The sequence below is a fragment of the Odocoileus virginianus genome, chromosome 1 (genome assembly GCF_023699985.2).
Source record: "Odocoileus virginianus isolate 20LAN1187 ecotype Illinois chromosome 1, Ovbor_1.2, whole genome shotgun sequence".
NCBI classification, from domain to species: Eukaryota; Metazoa; Chordata; class Mammalia; order Artiodactyla; family Cervidae; genus Odocoileus; species Odocoileus virginianus.
Window position 1 is genome coordinate 36,443,107 of NC_069674.1, and position 18,890 is coordinate 36,461,996.

Below are 18,890 nucleotides of genomic sequence, written 5' to 3' on the forward strand. Positions count from 1 at the left end.
CTGGCGTGCTGCAGTTCATGGAGTCACAAAGAGTTGGACAAGACTGTGCAACTGAACAAATAGCAGCAGACACTACAGAGAATAGTATGGAGGTTTCTTAAAAAGCTAAAATAGAGTTACCATAGGATCCAGCAACCCCACTCCTGGGTATGTGGCTCTAATTTGAAAAGATAAATGCACCCCAATGTTCATAGCACCACTGTTTATAATAGCCAAGACATGAAAGTAAACTAAATGTCCATCAGTAGATGAATGAATAAAGATGTTGTGTATATATACAATGGAATATTACTCAACCATAAAAGAATGAAATAATGTTATTTGAAGCAAGACAGATGGACCTAGAGGTTATTATTACTAAGTGAAGTAAGTCAGATAGAGAAAAATATCATGATATCACTTATATGTATATATCACTTACATTTATATATATGTGTGTATGTTCTTTTTCATGTTCTTTTCCATTAAGGTTAGTATTATAAGATATTGAATAAAGTTCCCTGTGTTATATAGTAAGTCCTTGTTGTTCATATTTTATATATAGTAGTATGAAATGTTAATCCCAAATCCAAATTTAACCCTCTCACCCTTTCCCCTTTGGTAACCATAAATTTGTTCTTTATGTCTATTTCTGTTTTGTAAAAAAAGTTCATTTGTATCATTATTTTAGAGAACAGTGAAAAAGCCAGCGTAAAACTCAACATTCAAAAACGAAGATCATGGCATCTGGTCCCATCATTTTCTGGCAAATAGATGGAAAAACAATGGAAACAGTGACGGACTTTATTTTCTTGGGCTCCAGAATCACTATGGATGGTCACTGCAGCCATGAAATTAAAAGATTCTTGCTCCTTGGAAGAAAAGCTATGACAAACCTAGACAGCATATTAAAAAACAGAGACAGTACTTTGCCAACAAAAGTCTGTATAGTCAAATCTATGGTTTTTCCAGTAGTCATATACAGATGTGAGAGTTGGACCATAAAGAATGCTGAGCGCTGAAGAATTGATGCTTTTGAACTGTAGTGTTGGAGAAGACTCTCGAGAGTCCCTTGAACTGCAAGGAGATCAAACCAGTCAAACCTAAAGGAAATCAACCCTGAATATTCATTGGAAGGACCGATGCTGAAGCTGAAGCTCTAGTACTTTGGCCACCTGATGCAAAGAACCGACTCATTGGAAAAGACTCTGATCCTGGGAAAGATGGAAGGCAGGAGGAGAAGGGGACAACAGAGGACAAGATGGTTGGATGGCATCACCGACTCAATGGACATGAGTTTGAGCAAACTCTGGAAGATGGAGAAGGACAAGGAAGCCTGCGATTCTGCAGTCCACAGGGTCACAAAGAGTTGGACACGGTTGAGTGATTGAACAACAAAACAACATATATGTGTGTGTGTGTCCCTGTGGCTCAGCTGGTAAAGAATCTACCTGCAACATGGGAGACCTGAGTTTGATTTCTGGGTTGGGAAGATCCTCTGGAGAAGGGAAAGGCTACCCACTCCAGTATTCTGGCCTGGAGAATTCCATGGACTCTATAGTCCATGGGGTTGCAAAGAGTTAGACATGACTGAGTGACTTTCACATTCATATATATATGAATCACTTTATTGTATACCTGAAACATTGTATATCAACTATACTTCAATAAAAGGTCAAACACACATTAAAAATAGATATCATCATCCTCCTTCTCCTTGTCCTTATGGCATGGTCAGAGAAACTTGCCTATGTAGTTTTCATAGAGAAGGGAATCAAAGTGTAGGGAATTGAATCAGTAGAGATGGCAATAGAAGTGTGGGAACATAGGCAAGTCTGTGAGGTAATTTCTTTTTATACATACTTGATAGAGGTGTAGATGTGTGGAACAGTAGTAAATATGGAAGAATTTTGTGACTTGAGACTATAATAACTGTCTTATTAATCTAATCATCTTATCAATTTGTGAATCTTGAGAAGAAATGAGTACTTTTCCTTTAGACCTAGAGCTTCTACCACATTGTAGGCAGTTTTCAAGAAGGGGGTTGAGAGCATTGATGTTTTGAAGCTGTGTACCTGTTGACAGATTACCTATCTGTGCTTCAGTTTTCATGCTGGTAAAATGGAGATAATATAATAATAGTGTCTAGCTAAAAAGGTTGCTGGGAGGCTTACAAGAGTCATTACATAATAAGAATTCAAAAAATTTTACTATTATTATTATTTAAATAGCCAGAAGATTTAAGTCACTTTGAGAAGAGTGGCAAAGCAGAGCCAAATAGTCTTGGGTTCTTGTCTTGGTTTCTTATTTGTGTTCAGCAAAGCTGTTGTACTCTCTAAGACCTGATTTTTCTTACAAGTAAAGTGGGAATAGTCATACATATTTTGCAGGCTTGTTGAAAGAATATTATGAATGTAAATTACCAAGCAAAGAGTCAGACCCAATATTGAGTGCTTGATGAATGAGACCATTATAATTATTTACCAAAAAAAAAAGAAAAAACCACAGTTATAATCAGATTGAGTGCCTAAGGACACTATGTCTTTACAAAGTAGCATTACTTTACTCAGGAACATAAAGAACAAAGGTTAGTGTTCTCCAGAATTCATGTAGTTGACATTACATCTCAGCCAAAAGAAATATATTGCAGAGAAAGTGGTTGTAAATGCTCTGTTCTGTTTATACATGACGAGGGTGTTGTGAACTCTGGAGCCACATTTTAAATATCTTGTGTGTGAGGGCTTTCTTGTTTCTTACCTTATAAAATGTTCTTGTTTTAAATGTCTCAAAGTGCATGTAAACATATATAAGCTAGCCCCAAACACTCATAATAAAATAAGCAGAATCTTCTAGACCAGACCATTTTCTTTCTTTTTCACTGTTTTATTGTAATCCTCCTATCAGGATTTCATGTTTGATCTTAAAATCACAGAATTTAATAGCTGGAAGGGATCAGTCTAACACTCTAAATTTGTTTGTCAGGGGTCTGTGAGCTGACAAGTTGAAGTGATTGCCTTAGGCCATAGAGTAAGTTAGTAGTAGACTCCTTGTCTCTTGTCTAGAAGACAACATTCAGGGGTGAGAAATCACACTGGATCAGGACAGAATTGAAGCTTTTATTATTTAGGAGTGGTGCTGTTGGGGCCCTACAAAGTGTAGTCCGCATATGTGTGTGACATTCAGCAGAGAAAGAAAGATGGCTGAAAGAAAAGATTGGATAAGGCTGGTGCTGGGGACCCTTATCTGGTGGCAGAGGCTGACCCATGCATTCTAAGGCATCTTATGATCTCAGTTATGGTCTGGTAATATTATCTAAGGGCTTCCCATGTGGTACTAGTGGTAAAGAAATAACCTGCCAATGCAGGAAACATAAGATACATGGGTTTGATCCCAGTGTTGGGAAGATCCCCTCGAGGAGGGCATGGCAACCCACTCCAGCATTCTTGCCTGGAAAATTCCATGGTCAGAGAAGCCTGGGGGGCTATAGTCCATGAGGTCAAAAAGACTCGGACCCTACTCAAGTGACTTAGCACACATGTACCATGCAATGTTATCTAAGGATGTCAGGTTGAAACAGGAAGGCAAGCATCAGGTAAATATCTCAGCAGTGGGCTGTGAAAAGAAGAGAAGCAAATAGAAAGGAGAAAAGCAAAGATATACCCATTTGAATGCAGAGTTCCAAAGAAGAATAGCAAGGAGAGATAAGGAAGCCTTCCTCAGGGATCAATGCAAAGAAACAGAGGAAGACAACAGAATGGGAAAGACTAGAGATTTCTTTAAGAAAATGAGAGATACCAAGGGAACGTTTCATGCAAAGATGGGCTCAATAAAGGACAGAAATGGTATGGAAGCATACATTTAGTATGCTTCTGCATACTAACAGAAGCAGAAGATATTAAGAAGAGGTGGCAAGAAGACACAGAAGAACTATACAAAAAAGATCTTCACAACTCAGATAATCATGATGGTGTTATCATTCACACTCACCTAGAGCAAGACATCCTGGAATGTGAAGTCAAGTGGGTCTTAGAAAGCATCACTACAAGCAAAGCTAGTGAAGGTGATGGAATTCCAGTTGAGCTATTTCAAATCCTAAAAGATGATGCTGTGAAAGTGTTGTATTCAATATGTCAGCAAATTTGGAAAATTCAGCAATGGGCCACAGGACTGGAAAAGGTCAGTTTTCATTCCAGTCCCTAAGAAAGGCAATGCCAAAGAATGCTCAAACTAATGCACAATTGCACTCATCTCACATGCTAGTAAAGTAATGCTCAAAATTCTCCAAGCCAGGCTTTAGCAATACGTGAACCATGAACTTCCAGATGTTCAAGCTGGTTTTAGAAAAGGCAGAGGAACCAGAGATCAAATTGTCAACATCCGCTGGATCATCAAAAAAGCAAGAGAGTTCCAGAAAAACATCTATTTCTGCTTTATTGACTATGCCAAAGCCTTTGACTGTGTGGATCACAACAACATGTGGAAAATTCTGAAGGAAATGGGAATACCAGACCACCTGACCTGTCTCTTGAGAAACCTATATGCAGGTCAGGAAGCAACAGTTAGAACTTGACATGGAACAACAGACTGGTTCCAAATAGGAAAAGGAGTACGTCAAGTCTGTATATTGTCACCCTGCTTATTTAACTTACATGCAGAGTACATCATGAGAAATGCTGGGCTGGAGGAGGCACAAGCTGTAATGAAGATTGCTGGGAGAAATATCAAGAACCTCAGATATGCAGATGACACCACTCTTAATGGCAGAAAGTGAAGAGGAACTAAAGAGCCTCTTGATGAAAGTGAAAGAGGACAGTGAAAAAGTTGGCTTGAAAGCTCAACATTCAGAAAACTAAGATCATGGTATCTGGTTCCATCACTTCATGGCAAATAGATAGGGAAACAATGGAAACAGAGAGAGACTTTATTTTCTTGGGCTCCAAAATCACTGCAGATGTGATTACAGCCATGAAATTAAAAGACGCTTAGTCCTTGGAAGGAAAGTTATGACCAACCTAGACAGCATATTAAAAAGCAGAGACATTACTTTGCCAACAAAAGTCTGTCTAGTCAAAGCTATGGTTTTTCCAGTAGTCATGTATGGGTGTGAGAGTTGGACTATAAAGAAAGCTGAGTGCCAAAGAATTGATGCTTTTGAACTGTGGTGTTGGAGAAGACTCTTGAGAGTCCCTTGGACTGCAGGGAGATCCAACCAGTCCATCCTAAAAGAGATCAGTTGGGTGTTCATTGGAAGGACTGATGTTGAAGCTGAAACTCCAATACTTTGGCCACCTATGCAAAGAGTTGACTCATTTGAAAAGACCGTGATGATGGGAAAGATTGAGGGCAGGAGGAGAAGGGGACGACAGAGGATGAGATGGTTGGATGGCATCACCGACTCAATGAAATGAATGTAGCATAGAGTCTGTCATGAGTAGTAATCAGTTAGGAAAGAGTAGTCATCACTATAATCCCAAGTGATCAAGCTCTTTTATCGTGGTATCTGTTATAGGGAGAAAATTCTATCCCTTGTGAAAGTGCTTAGAAGACGTACTAGGTTAGTAGGTTCTCAGAGTCCTATCAAAGTCAACTCTCAATTTAGGATAACATTCTAGTCTGAACAGATAAAAGGGGTACTTAGTAGAGAAATTGAGGCAGAAACAGATTCCTTTAGCAGGACAACAAGGTGGGTATTTAGTATTTTTAAGGAATGCAGTGTAGGGAATATTGTGTTTTCCTGTGTTTGCAAGTGAGCTGGGTACATCTCAGACTCAAGAGATTCAGAGTGTAAGACAAATTTCACTGACTGTCCTGACTAGATTCAAAGATCGTTGGTGGCCTTCCCTCCTGGTTAGCATCTATTGTTATTAGCTACTTTAAAACTTACTCATGGTTAGGAAACATCTTCTTTTAGATATGGCATTTTCTGAAGACTTTTTGTTGTTGTTTTTTTTGTCTTTGCTGCTCCAAAATGCATTTTTAATTGATATGATGAGTGCCTACAGCTTTATTCACAGTTTAGTTTTAAAATGCTGCTCCACGTGTCAATAGGACCATTTAAAAATCCATTTGAACTCCAGAAAGACAGAAGACATTTCATTTCTATTAGCCCTCTCTTTTCTCCCTTTATCCACAAAATCATAAGATTTTATGTTGGACTTTTGAAAGTATATTATTCATATTTGTTTCCCCATGCCTAATATATTACTCAGAAGTCATGATAGGTGAATGTTAGACATGTACTGAATGAATGAATGTTGGTGGCTTGAATAAATATTCTGGGACAAGCAATAACTTATTGACCTTTGGATGTTTTGTGGCATGTGCTGAATGCTCTTTTAGTTTTCTTCGTAAGAGCACCTATTTGAGCAAATAAAATAACATCTGTGAAATTCTTTATAAATTATAATATGCTCTGCTAAAAGAAGGCCTTGTCACTAATTTTATTATTATCTTGGGAACCTGGAAAGAGCACACCCTCTGAGTAAGGACCCAAGTCTAAGAGTAAGGACAGTACTGAAATAGACCAACCTTAACAAAGCCAATTCTTGATGAAATCAAGGTGAGCTTTCAAGTAATTCAGCGTGCCTGTCAAAACTCAACAGAAACTGCGGATTTTATAGGAAATTAACATAATCGAGAGCTTTTGAAATGTAAGCTTTATAATGTTTAGTAGATACATTTGTAGATACGTGACAAAGCTGGAAGAAATGACTGATAAGAAAGATAAAAAATAATCTACTGAATCAGACACAGAGATGATCCGAAAACTGTAATTAATAGACAGGGACTTCTGTTTGCTGTCCTGTGGATCTTGTGGAATAGTGTTGGGTTAACCAAAAAGTTCATTTAGGTTTTTCTGTAACATCTTGTTGAAAAACCGGACAAACTTTTTGGCTAACCCACATAGCACACCAGCCAGCTCTCTCTCTCTCTCTCTCTCTCTCTCTTTTTCCCCCCGCCTCAACGTCCCTCAGAGTATACCGTGTCCTGTAAGTTCTCTGAGACAACTGAGATGGAAACCTTGTCCCTTAGGCAGACTTTTGAAAATCCTGCACATTGGATGTACATTTTGGTCTTCTTTTTTGCTCTCTGGTAGGAAGCCAGCAGCTGGGGAGATTTTTCCCAATAATGATGCAATGGAGGGAGGGGTATAGAAAATGAGTGCCACAAATTTTCTTATTGGCTCTGATGTGGCTGGTTTCACACTCACCTGGGGACCCTGGGATTCAGGAACCTCTTAACCATTTTCTGGATTTCTTACAAAAGGAATTGGTCTATACATTGTTGTTGGGGGAAGAGGGTCTGGGGCTTCCTATTCTGCCATCTTGTTGATGTCATCCTACATCCCACCTGATGAGATCTTAGTGATTCATCCCTATTACTGCTTTATTAATTATTATTATTAATAATAGTGTTTTATAATTAATAATAGTGTTTTAGACTCACTCATATAAATAGTGTTAATAGTGTTTTATAATAGTGTTTTAGATCACTCATATATTTTTTTTGTCTCACTATTCCCTTTTGTATCTCATTCTTTCTAGGTTTTAATTTTCTTCTTTATAAAGCATATTTTTAAAGAAATTGCTTTGGTGAGGATCTGGTGGTGATAAACTCTGACTTTATTAGTCTGAAAATGACATTATTTCAAGATTATTCTTTAAGAATATTTCATTTTAGTTATGAAATCCTATGTTGACATAGTTTCTATTTCTCAGCACTACCTGACTTCTCAGCACTATCCCCTGACTTCTATTATTGCTCTAGAGGTTTCTGCTACCAGTATAAATGACATTGTTAAAAAATGACAGATAACCTCTTGGATGATTTTAATATCCTTACTTTTTTTTTATATCCTTCAGTTTTATTGTGGTTTATTTAAATGTACATTTCTTCTTATTTATCCCATTTGGGATCCATTGAGCTTACAGAATTAATTCTGGATATTTCTCAGACATTATTTTTTTCATATATAGCTTTTCCCACATTTTCTCTATTCTCTCTATCTATAACTCCATGATGTTTATCTATAACTAGATGTTTTAATTTTAACCTCCTTGTCTCTTTCTATCACTTTTATATTTTTGATCTCTTCTCTATATGCTGAATTCTAGCTAGTTTTTAAAAACCTCTATTCCAGGCAACAATTCTCCTTTCAGATTTCAGATAAGCTCTGTAACCTGCCCATACATACTAAGTTACCTTAGTTGTGTCTGACTGTTTGCAACCATATGGACTATAGCCTTTGTCCCTGAGATTCTCTGGCAAGATAACTGGAGTAAGTTGCCGTCCCCTCCTCTAGGAGATCTTTCTGACCTAGGGATTGAACCCACATCTCTTACTTTTCCAGCATTGGCAAGTAGATTCTTTACCACTAGCACCACCTGGGGAGCCTGTAGTCTCTTCATTGAGCTTTGAATTTTAATAACATTTTTATTTTTAAAAACCCTTTCCTGTTCTTTAAAAGGTGTACCCTTTGTTGAGAGTAAGTTATATACATTTTTTCACGTTTGAACCTATCCCTCATTCACAACTTATTTTAGCCATGGTTATTTTATATATATATATATTTTTTTTTTTCATTTATTTTTATTAGTTGGAGGCTAATTACTTTACAATATTGTAGTGGCTTTTGTCATACATTGACATGAATCAGCCATGGATTTACATGTATTCCCCATCCTGATCCCCCCTCCCACCTCCCTCTCTACCCAATCCCTCTGGATCTTCCCAGTATCTAGAAACACCATTAGTTGACTATCTTGTGATTCTGATTCAAGTCTTTATTGTTTCTGCCAACTCCTGCTCATGAAAACTTATATTCTTGTGTATTGTGTATGTTGAATTGTAGATTCAAAGATAATTGGGCTATCTCAGTGTAAATCCCTTTCAGTTTAGCTTGAGGAAGTCCTTCTAAGTTGGGTTTGTATTTACTTCTTGTATAGCATCCTAAGGGGCCATTTTTTGACTTTTGCTCTTCAGACTCTACCCATAGATTTGAACCCTCTTTAGGGAAAAACTGGGAGAAGGAAATGGCAACCCACTCCAGTATTCTTGCCTGGGGAATCCCATGAACAGAGGGGCCCGGGAGGCAGTGGTCCATGGGGTCGCTAAGAGTTGGACATGACTGAACGACTTCACTTTCATGCATTGGCGAGGGAAATGGCAACCCACTCCAGTGTTCTTGCCAGGAGAATCCCAGGGACAGAGGAGATTGGTGGGCCGTCTATGAATTCGCACAGAGTCGGACACGACTAAGGTGACTTAGCAGCAGCATGGAAAAACTATGATCCACATTATTCAGAAAAGTCTTTTTTCCTCCCACCTTTTCTCATAAAATAGATCTTTCTTATTTACACTTTTACTGATAGAGTAGCCTTTTATGTTTTCCAACTTTATGATGGTTTTACCAACTTTGAAAAATTTAGGACGAGTTTGGAAGTGGGTCAGTGTTACAGAGAGGATTCATGTAGAAGTCATGGTTGAATATCTGGGAGTGAGTGAGGTCACAGAGTTGAAGGAGAAGGAGAGGGTAACTGAGGAGAAAGGCACAGGAATCCTACAGAATAAGAGGAATTGGGATTGGAAGGAAATAAGACTGTATAGTTTCTCTCCAGGGTAAAACAGGAGAGTGTGGTTGGGGGTGAGGCAAGGAGATAAAAAAAAAAGTGAGGACTTTGAGGGGACTTCCCTAGGGTCCAGTGGTTAAGACTCTCCTTCCACTGCAGGGGACACTGGTTCCATTCCTGGTTGGGGAACATTTTTCAGAACTAGGATCCTACATGCTGAACAGTATGGCAAAAATGTACAAATTTTTTAAAAAGTGAAGACTTTAGAAAAAAATGTTGTGATTAAGATGTCATTTGAGAGTAGTTTTGATGAAGTGCTGAATGGGAGTCATCCGGGCATAAAAGGGAGAAATGAATGAATGGTAGGGAATGGAAGCAGAGAGGAACAACTATCTGAGAGCAAAATAGTTTGTCATATACAGTTAGGTAATTAAAAACTGATTATTACTTTAACAGTGTGTGGAGAGAAGTTCCTGAAGAACTTAAATTATTTGGTCTTTGCAAATGTCATTCTTTGCTCAGAACACCTGATAAATAAGATTTCATGATCATTTTTTTAAAAAACCACCCTATCTGAATGATTCAGTTCAGTTCAGTCACTCAGTTGTGTCCCACTCTTTGCGACCCCATGGACTGCAGCACGCCAGGCTTCCCTGTCCATCACCAACTCCTGGAGTTTACTTAAACTCATGTCCATTGAGTTGGTGATGCCATCCAACCATCTCATCCTCTGTCGTCACCTTCTCCTCCTGCCCTCAATCTTTCCCAGCATCAGGGTCTTTTCCAATGAGTCAGCTCTTCGCATCAGGTGGCTAAAGTATTGGAGTTTCAGCATCAGTCCTCATGAATATTCATGACTGATTTCCTTGAGGATTGACTGGTTTGATTAGCTATCATATTAAAAAAAATGGAACTTTGTTATATGGAAAATACAGATTAAGGTAAAATAAATCAGCATTCTCTTGGTGTTTAGCCAAAGCCTTCATTTAGAGCCTTGTATAAAATTGGAAACATAGTTTATTTTTGAGGGGGTAATATTAAATCAGGTTTTAAATAAAGCAGTGTTAGTGATACTAACACTGGAGAAAATGAAAGATCACATTCTATAGGTTCTTCTAGATGTCAGCAGGGTCCTTGCTCCTATATAGGTCAATCAGTTTGTCCTGCCTTCTTCAAACTTTTCTGTGTAACAGTCTTCTGGGAGGAGTTAATTGGTGTTCTTACCAAAAAATATTTCATCATCAAAGTGATTTGGGAAACTCTTTTTTTTTTTTTTTTTTAATTCCAGGTCCCTTTTGGAGTTTCATAAATTTTCTAGTACTTTAAGGATTTTGAAAAGTAGGATACAAAAACTGTTGAACTTGCATTTCCCAAACTTATTTGAATGAAGAGAAATTTTGTGTGTGTGGTGCGGAGAGAGAAAAAGAGAGGGAAGATTGTTATCAACATACTATGGAACAGGGTTTTGTGAAACTAATTTGGGAAATGCTAGGTTAAAATCTTCAGTTTTAAGAAAAAATGTTTTTCAACTAAATATAAGGTTCTCCTAATATGTCAGGCCTTGTGCAAAGCAGATAGATCATAAGTCTATAAGATACAGACCCAGCCTTCTTCTTTTTTTTTTAAAAGTCTTTATTGAATTTGTTACAATATTGTTCTGTTTTATGTTTTGGTTTTTTGGCCTCAGGGCATGTGGAATTTTAGGTCCCTGACTAGGGACCGAACCTGAACCCTCTGCATTGGAAGGCGAACTCCCAACCACTGGACCTCCAGGGAAATCCCTTGACCGGGCCTTCTTGCTCATTTCTTCCCTCATACTCCACTATGCAAGAAAACTCTAGTCATATACTGACCCTGAACTTGCATCATATAGCACAGTTTAAGAGATCTAGGATTAAATCTTTTGGGTTCTATAGAGCAGAAATGCAGTCAAACTAACTGATAAACAGGGATAGGTGTTTTGATGATGGTCATTCTAACTGGTGTGAGGTAATGTAGCTCATTGTAGTTTTGATTTGCATTTCTCTAATAATGAGTGATGTTGAGCATCTTTTCATGTGTTTATTAGCCACCTGTATGTCTTTTTTTTTTTGAAAAATGCCTGTTTAGATCTTCTCCCCATTTATTGATTGTGTTGTTTGTTTTTCTGGTATTGAGTTGAATGAGCTGTTTTTATATTTTGGAAATTAATCTTTTTTCAGTTGTTTCATTTGCTATTATCTTCTCCCATTTTGAGGGTTGTTTTTTCACCTTCATTATAGTTTCCTTGGCTATGCAAAAGCTTTTAAGTTTAATTAGCTTGCACTTGTTTATTACTGTTTTTATTTCCAGTACTCTAGGAGGTGGGTCATAAAGGATCTTTCTGTGATTTATGTTATAGAGTGTTCTGCCTATGTTTTCCTCTAAGAGTTTTATTTAGTTTCTGGTCTTACATATGACCCAACAATTCCACTATTGGGCATATACTCTGAGAGAACCGTAATTGAAAAACACACATGTACTCCATTGTTCACTGCAGCACTATTTACAATAGCTAGGACATGAAAGCAACCCGGATGTCCATGGAGAGATGAATGGATAAAGAAGCTGTAGTACATATATAAAAGGAATATCACTCAGCCATAAAAAGGAATGCATTTGAATCAGTTCTAATGATGTGGATGTCCCTAGAGCCTATTATACAGATTGAAGTAAGTCATAAAGAGAAAAACAAATATTATATGTATGTATATATGTACATATATATATGAAATCTAGAAAGATGATACTGAAGAACCTATTTGCAGGGCAGCAATGGAGATGCAGACACAGAGAACAGACTTGTGGACATGGGGGTGGGGTGAAGGGAGGGTGGGATGAATGGAGAGAGTAGCATGGAAACATACACTATCATATGTAGAATTGATAGCCAGTGGGAATTTGCCATATGACTCAGCTCACACCAGGGCTCTGTGACAACCTGGAGGGGTGGGATGTGGTGGGAGACTCAAGAGGGAGGGGACATATGTATATGGCTGATTCATGTTGATGGATGGCAGCAACCAACACAATATTGTAAAACAATTATCCTTCAATTCAAAATAAAGGGAAAAAAAAGGATGGGGGTGGATAAGGGGAGGCTGCTTTAAAGCTACAGAAATTTTGCAGAAACACAAGTGTAGTCTCATTTCCTGAGAATCAAGATGCTATCAGGCACATGGCAGTTGCTTGGTCCCTGTCTGTTTCTTTTGTATCAGTTCAGTTGCTCAGTTAGATCCAACTCTTCGCGACCCCGTGGACTGCAGCACACCAGGCTTCCCTGTCCATCACCAACTCCTGGAGTTTACTTAAACTCATGTCCATTGAGTTGGTGATGCCATCCAACCATCTCATCCTCTGTCATCCCCTTCTCTTCCTGCCTTCAATCTTTTTCAGCATCAGGGTCTTTTCCAGTGAGTCAGTTCTTTGCATCAGGTAGTCAAAGTATTGGAGTTTCAGCTTCAGCATCAGTCCTTCCAATGAATATTCAGGACTGATTTCCTTTAGGATGGACTGGTTGGATCTCCTTGTAGTCCAAGGGACACTCAAGAGTCTTCTCCAACACCATAGTTCAAAAGCATCAATTCTTTGGCGCTCAGCCTTCTTTATAGTCCAACTCTCACATCCATACATGACTACTGGAAAACCCATAGCTTTGACTCGACAGACCTTTGTTGGCAAAATAATGAATAGTCTAGTCTTTTGTCTAGGTTTTAGTCTTTCTGAGGCTTTCTTACTTAACTTAAGCCTAATATGGTCGTTCCAGCTGCATTTCCACATGGCTTTTGAATTTTTAAGCTGATGTAATTGATTCCTGCTTGGTGAATCTATTGGCGGGCTTGTGTGTGATATCTGCATAATTCTAGTCAACTAGGCAGGGATGAGGAATGGTCAGTCACACCATGTATGGAGCCACTTCTTCAGGAGGGTTTGGGGTGGGGTGGAAATTAAACATATTTAATGTCACTGGGATGAAGAATTTTAGTGTTTGAAAACACAGGCAGTAATAAATTATTTCTAGCATATTCAATTATGCCTAAAAATTCTTAACTAGCTTCCACCTTTATTTGCAGAGCATGAATCCAAGAGGAGCTAAAATAAATTAATTATTCAAACAAAAATAAACTCTAAAATAAAACAGAATCTCCTGTTACCCTTGACCTTTTAGCTAATATGACCTGTTGGCAGAGGTCATAGAAATTTCAAGAATCTTTTCTTAAGTGGTTATGGATTTGAGAAAAGAATTATTGCTTTCTTCACCTGTTGACCTACTGGAAGGGCTACTGAGATTTTTTTCAGGTTGTTTTGGAAGAATGCTCCTGATGGCGCTTGTGTTAGATTACTTTGGAAGGGACAACTTCCTCGCTGGTTTAAATTTTGATGCAAAAGAACCTTGCATAATGCTCCCATGATCTCAGTTGTGGTGTATGTGCCCATGTGAGTGAATCCAACTCTTTTGGGTCACCAACGATTGAAACAAGAATGTGCAGAATAATATTCAGAGTGCTTTTTTTTTTCTTCTGAGTATGTCATGCAATGGAAATAGTTGAAGTATTGAGACTTCAATTCTCTTGCAATTCAGCATGACTCTCTCTGTTGAACAAGGCTAAGGCTCATTTTCTCTGCTTCTTATATCCACATGCAGACAGTGTCTACTGACCTTTCCATCTGTCAATGGAAAGATGGAAAGATTCAGGCTTCATTTCAAGATTCATGAGGACTGTAATTAATCCATGCTCAGTTCTGAATTTTGCCTTCTGATTTTTAGTTTCCCAGGGAGAGAATTCATTGATCATTTATTCTTCAAGGATTCCAGCCTCTGATATAGTTATTTCTTACTGTATAGTAGCAATTCATCATTCTGGTCTCTACCTTAATCTCATAGGCATGATTGGTGGCCTGAGTTAGGCTCCCAGGTCCTGATCACCCAAGAGAAGGAAGGAGTCCATTAAAGAATGGGTTCAGACCCTGGAAGGTAACCATCTCACCAGGGTCTTATCAGGTCCTTGCAGCCTACTGCCTTTTCCATCACTTGCCTTAGAGATGTCTGTAAATACATAAGATGGAGCCTTCCCTAAAGCTTTTTCTGACCCTGCAGTTGATTTAGATACTTGCTTATCCCATGAGGACTACGTATCACTTGCTCCTGTGAGTCAGCCGGGCCTTACCGTAAGTGCTTACTCTTCACTGAATAAATTGAGTAGTCATTAATTCTTCCCATAATCTTTGAGCCAAGCCCAAAGATGTTTTGAGAATCTGTATTCTTTAGAATCTAGAACACATTTTATATTTGGATGGAAAATAAATTTTACTTCCAGTTAATATTCAACTATTAGGTAGTAGCTATCTGGGATATTTGCTGAAAAGAACACTAAGGTTTATCCTTTATGCTTAAAGACAGACTGCCAGAGTTATATAGCAACATCTGCCATAGGTACCAGATTAGAGTGATGATGATAACTTGATGGTTGGAGAAAGTAGAAGTGTGAGTGAATCCTGAATGGCCCCGCCCTATGGAGAGATGCTGGGAGTTTTCTCTGCATCATCCTACAGGACAACAACTTCCTCGCCTCCAAATACCACAATGGGTTAAGAAGCCCTTGGCTTTGAGCATTAGGGAGATAAAGGAAGACATCTTTCAGACAAATAAATGGCCCCTGATAATGGAAGGACTGTCTTGTGAATGGGCTAAATTTTGACCATAGTAAAATGAGTAAGTAATTAATTAGTAGGACTAAATCTTTCATTGTTCCAACTACAGGATATATACGGAATTCTTATTGGAATTATATTCTCCATCTCCCCTTAAACTTATCTTCACCCATAAATTTAGGCAGTAATCTGTGAAGAAGGAAGTTTGTTTTAGGAACCAATTCTTAGTATGTTTGCCATTCTCAGTGAGTTCTCATCTTTGGGTCACTGACACTTTCTCATCTTTCCTACCTCATGCTTCCCAGTTTTGCCAGCAAGCCTTCTGTATAGCTTCTAGTATTTGTTGAATTGCTTACTTTGCTCTGATCCAACATAATACATCAGCCTTTTTTTTTTAGAAACTTTGTTTTTTATCAGAGTATAGTTGATTACCAATGTTGTTATAGTTTCAGGAGGACAGTAAAGTGATTCAGTTATACATATACATGTATCTATTCTTTTTCAAATTCTTTTCCCATTTAAGTTGTTACATAACACTGAGCCAAGTTCCCTGTGTAATACAGTAGGTCTTTGTTGGTTATCTATTTAAAATATTGCACTGGGTACATGTCAATCACAAACTCTCTTAACTATCCATTCCCCCTAACTCCGTTCTTCCAGTAACATGTTTGTTCTAAGTCCCTGAGTCTGTTTCTGTTTTGTTATTAAGTTCATTTGCATCATTTCTTTTTAGATTCCACATATAAGTGATATTGTACAGTATTTCCTACATCATAGTATGACAATCAGTGCATCAGCCTTGATTTGACAAAATTTTTAAGCTCCTGTTATGCCATATGTTGTCCGAGGTGTGTGGGGTAACTGCAGCAGGTTCTAAGTTCTTATCTGCCAGCCAGACTCCTATGCTCACTTAGAGGTCACTCTCATTGCTTCACGTGTCTTTGTTCAAAGGCTTGGGCTTCTGCTTTTGCCTGTGTTCTCTGAGGATTTTATCTGGTTAACTACCAGGGTGCTATCCCTCCATGCTGTGACTTGCTTTCACAACTTGTCATGTGGGAATTTGGAGGCAAATCTCTGAGCCTCATTCCCATAAATGCAGCCTCTGCCTATAAATCTCAGGAACTGACTACCTACTGAAGGACTTTCAAGAATTCAGTTCAGTTCATTCACTAGTAGTGCTTGGCTCTTTGCAACCCCATGGACTGCAGCACACCAGCTTCTGTTTCGATCATCAACTCCTGGAGCTTCCTCAAACTCATGTCCATCGAGTTGCGATGCCATCTAACCATCTGTTGTCTCATCCTCTGTTTCAAGAATTTGTCCAAATTTCTTACTCCATTTCCTACCTATACCCCAATACTTCATCTGGCTGAATGTTTCCCTGAGCCATGCTTATACAAACTTTCTATATTCTAGGCTGAAATTCCACTGTTAACTAGATCTGTACCCTCTCTTCAGGTCTAGTGGGCAGGTCTAATATTGGTCTTTCCAGTAATGCCAACTTTCTGTGTACCCTGTTTTGTCATTGATAAATCTTGAGATATGATGGAGTTAAAGTATGTTTGGAAAATCTTATTGATAATCTACTCTGTTATCTACTTTACAATAATATTCTTATTGAGATTTAGTTAATATTCTACTCTAGCTTTATTTTTTTGCTTGAAGGTGAATGTCATAATGACAGCCTGAATAAAGTTCTAGTCTACGATAAGTGTCTATGATAAGACTTTTAACTTGTCTTAAATAAGTGTGGGCTCATTGTTAGAGATGGGATTTTCAAGGATGGTACTTAACTAGTACAAAACTTTATTTATTGTAACATGTTTGGGGTGAAACAGTGAGTACTTGAAAAAGGCTCAACATAGTCAAGGAATTTTTTACCTTGAAGTGTTCCTGAAAAATCAATATGGATTCTTGTCCAGAATTTTTTGCCACTTTCTATTAAATAAGAGGTGCTTTTGGCAACTCAGTCCAAACAGTCTAGCTTGAGATTCTTTATAACACAGGCAATTCAGAATTGTCAGTTTTTCACACATAGCTTCCAGGAAAAATAACACCATGTGCCATTGTACATTATGTCCAGGATACATGATGGCTGCCTTCTTGAAGAACAGCAAGTCCTTATAAAGGACTTCTAAGAAAAATAATATCTACTGATAATTTGTAAAGATAAAAAACACGACAGTTTCCATTTCCTTTCTTGCCCCTGACTCCATATCTAGTATCAGAAACTGAGTGATTGAAAATCCTAAATTTATTTAAAATACATTTAATTGATTTGAAGGACCTCAAGGAACATTCAGACTTCCTATGGAATTGGAAAATCCTGACCTGGATTGGGGTTGCAGGAAATCAGTATGTAGTATTGCTTTCAAAGTGGTTCTAGAATTCAAGACAATGTAGAAATGAGTGTGTTCAAAATGGCTTATGCCCCATGAAAAAAATGTGTAAACAAATAGATAATAGGTGAAATTAGGGGCTTCTGGCCTCCTTTATCACTTGTTGCAGAGTTCCATCCCATAGGACATTGTTCTTGAGCTGTAAGCATTTGAGGCCTCCTTGCCATCTGGCTGAGCCAGCTCCAGTGCCATAAGGTGAGCTGAACTGTTAGTGGTAGGAAATAGTGCTCTATATTTGTCACAGTGTACTAGCACAGACCCAAATCAGTAACTGCTTGACATTCCAGAAAACATTCTCATGGCAATGAGTTCAACTCCATGGAATGTCTTTTTCCAGTGGACGATGAAGTCATTTTGCAATGGTTACCTTTTTGGGAAGAAAATCTTGTAAAAAATTAAGTAGCTCCAGGAGGGTTTGAAGTTTGTGTTCTTGTTTTTGAAGTAGACACACCACTAACTGTATGTACCTTTTTTAGATCAGAGAAAATACTGACACATCAGTACGGTAGTTTGAGGCTTCAATTCTTTACAAGAGAAACATCCCAGCCATGAATGTTTGCAGCACAGTCTGCTGCTCTTATTTAGTTCACCCTGTGATGGAAAATCTGCTAGAGGTGTGTGTACATAGTATGTGGTCATTTATCTTGCCTGGTATAGAGAGTGAGGCAACCAAGGGGATGAAAGAGAGTTTGCAGAGTAGGTAAGAGTCCAGAAATCAAGATCCAAAGGCTTAGAATATACAGGGGGTTCTTTTTATGTGCCAACCAGCATTATTAGTAGATATTTAATAATAATGATATTTATTAAGTCCTTACCTTTTATCAGAAATTATTCTATGCCCCTCACACTGTGACTCTAACCTCACACTGAAACTCTTTTTCTCCAGTAATCACTAACTAAAGCATTTTATATTTTGACCATCCATAGTGTCCTGTCTTCCACCTTGCATTCAACTACTCACCACATTATGGCCAGTCTTCAACTTAATCAGGATTTCTTATCCACTGACACCTCTCATATGCCCTATTCATAACTTCCTCCCATCTTCACCATTTTTAGGTATTTGTTACAGCAGTATCCCTCTTCTCAGTGCCAATTTCTTAGTCCATTTGGGATACTGTAACAGAATAGACTAGGTGGCTGAATCATCAGGCATTTCTTTATTACAATTCTCAAGGCTAGGAAATCCAAGATCAAGATGCTGTCATATTAGATGTCTTGTGAGGGCCTACTTCCTGTTTCAGAAATGGCTGTGTTCTTATTACTAACACCA

At 38.2% G+C, this 18,890-nt stretch overlaps 1 protein-coding gene and 1 long non-coding RNA gene across 29 annotated transcripts in view; both read left to right on the forward strand.

Moving 5' to 3' along the window:
- LOC139034830 (uncharacterized) overlaps positions 1 to 3,864 on the forward strand; it is a 70,543-nt gene extending 66,679 nt beyond the window's left edge. The window contains exon 2 of the long non-coding RNA XR_011487407.1: positions 671 to 3,864. This is a non-coding gene — a long non-coding RNA (uncharacterized lncRNA). The remainder of the gene's footprint in view (positions 1 to 670) is intronic.
- Positions 1 to 18,890, forward strand: part of SUGCT (succinyl-CoA:glutarate-CoA transferase) — a 782,676-nt gene that overhangs the window by 248,351 nt on the left and 515,435 nt on the right. The window lies entirely within an intron of this gene.